Below are 1,864 nucleotides of genomic sequence, written 5' to 3'. Positions count from 1 at the left end.
TCATTATTGTCAAAATGTGTAATAAATGTGTTTTGTTCAACACATTGTTTCCCTCGCTCCTCCTGAGTTGAACCTAGTTCTGATGCGCTATTTAATTGTAAAGATTCATAGTCACCGATTCCTTTGTTACAGGTGCCTTACCAGAATAGTACAAAGTTTTACACAAATAAAATTTTATAATATTTAATTTTAAACTATTGTGTTAATACTATGACACAATCTTTTAGAAAAGTTAATACATTGTAAAAATCTTACACCAACCTGGATAGTACAGTAAGCCCTTATAGTTTAACACATTTTATTTGCTGTTCATTAAAAAGAAAATCTGGAAATACTTTATTAGAAGGGGAGTGAATAAGACTTACATGACCCTGTCATAAACATGAATAAGTCTTTATGAATAATTATGACTGTTGCCATGAAGTCTCATTTGGTAAATAATGACACTTTAATGCGAAGTTGTTATTGCATTATAATTACATTATTCTAAATGTCTTTGTTATGACAACCTGACATTAACCAAAACTCATCATCTGTTATAAATATATAACAATCACATTTAATAATAATAATGTAAGCCAAACATTGACGCAATTTTTTATTCCCAACACTGCATAGTTACAATATTAATGTAAAAGCAAAAGATAAATGATAGATTATGTAATCATTTGTAAAACATTTAGCATGATTACTGTGATTAAAATGTTTTATGTTTTATTTAAATGTTTTACAAACTTAATTTAGAGATACTACATGCAAAAGTATCCCTACGAAAATACATTTTAGTTCCATTTTATAGAACAAAATCAGCAAACAACTTCAGGACTGATGGCACGTCACACTTTAAGCTGGAAGAGAAGAAAAAAAACCTATGTTACATTTAAGAACAATTGCAGTCAAATATTTTTTCCACACTGAGACAATATTTTCAATTAGGCATATTGACACTATTACTTTAATAAGACTATCGATATGTTTTGGTTTGATGTTGTAATATTTTTACCTTGATTCGCCGCAATATACTCTCTCTCAGCCCGGTCACCTGGGAGAGAATAAGGTAGTGATGAAAGTTAAGTAATAACNAGTACTTCCAGACATTTTGTAAACTTACGGATTGGCCATGTTAGCTCCAATCATGCATAAGAACACGCACAGTGTCCATGTCGACATCTGGTTCCTAGAACGACCCATGACTGACTGGTGGGATCCTCTGAGTAAAGAGCTGCAAATAACAAGGACTGCATCCCACCTTCACTCACACAGTACAAACCTCCCAATCATCATGTGTTTGAGTTACAGAAAATAAATCATTTACAATTGTATACTGTTTACAAATAGATACGTACCTTGATCCCCAAACTAAACATGAGATAACACGATTTCAACATCATTTTACCCTCGCAGCGCGGTTACCTTCTCATCAGGATTTTATGAGTTTCACCAGCGAAATATGAAGATTTACAGAGTTAATGTTGTAATGTCTTTTACTCTTGCATTGCAGGAGAAAACAATATTTTTCAGGAAACTGAATCAAAAATTAAGTTTGTAAAACATTTAAATAAATACTGAAATGGAAAAGATGGAGGAACCTCCAAAGTTAGCTGTGTAGTTAAGTTGGGAAGCTACAAACTGGCTGAATACTGTTAAAAAAAAACAAATGTAACCCATGTTAATTTAACAAATATGAATTATAGCCTTTAATACACTACATTTTCGATAGGTAGCAGTAAATGGTTTCAAGTAGTCTAAAACTACATTGATATGCCGCAGAATATGGACTAGAATAACCAGAAGAAGAAACTGGAAGAAACGTTTTGTGGTCATTTTATTGACAAAACTCTGTTTTATTTTCAATATTTTTCAA

General features: G+C 31.6%; 1 long non-coding RNA gene across 1 annotated transcript in view; it reads left to right on the top strand.

Moving 5' to 3' along the window:
* LOC106943445 (uncharacterized) overlaps window positions 1-801 on the top strand; it is a 4,768-nt gene extending 3,967 nt beyond the window's left edge. The window contains exon 2 of the long non-coding RNA XR_001423917.1: window positions 763-801. This is a non-coding gene — a long non-coding RNA (uncharacterized LOC106943445). The remainder of the gene's footprint in view (window positions 1-762) is intronic.
* The last annotated feature ends 1,063 nt before the right edge of the window (window positions 802-1,864 follow it).

Source organism: Poecilia latipinna, unplaced genomic scaffold, assembly GCF_001443285.1.
Source record: "Poecilia latipinna isolate Pla-1442-1.1 unplaced genomic scaffold, P_latipinna-1.0 Scaffold5309, whole genome shotgun sequence".
NCBI lineage: Eukaryota > Metazoa > Chordata > Actinopteri > Cyprinodontiformes > Poeciliidae > Poecilia > Poecilia latipinna.
This window is presented reverse-complemented; position numbering and strand designations above follow the sequence as displayed.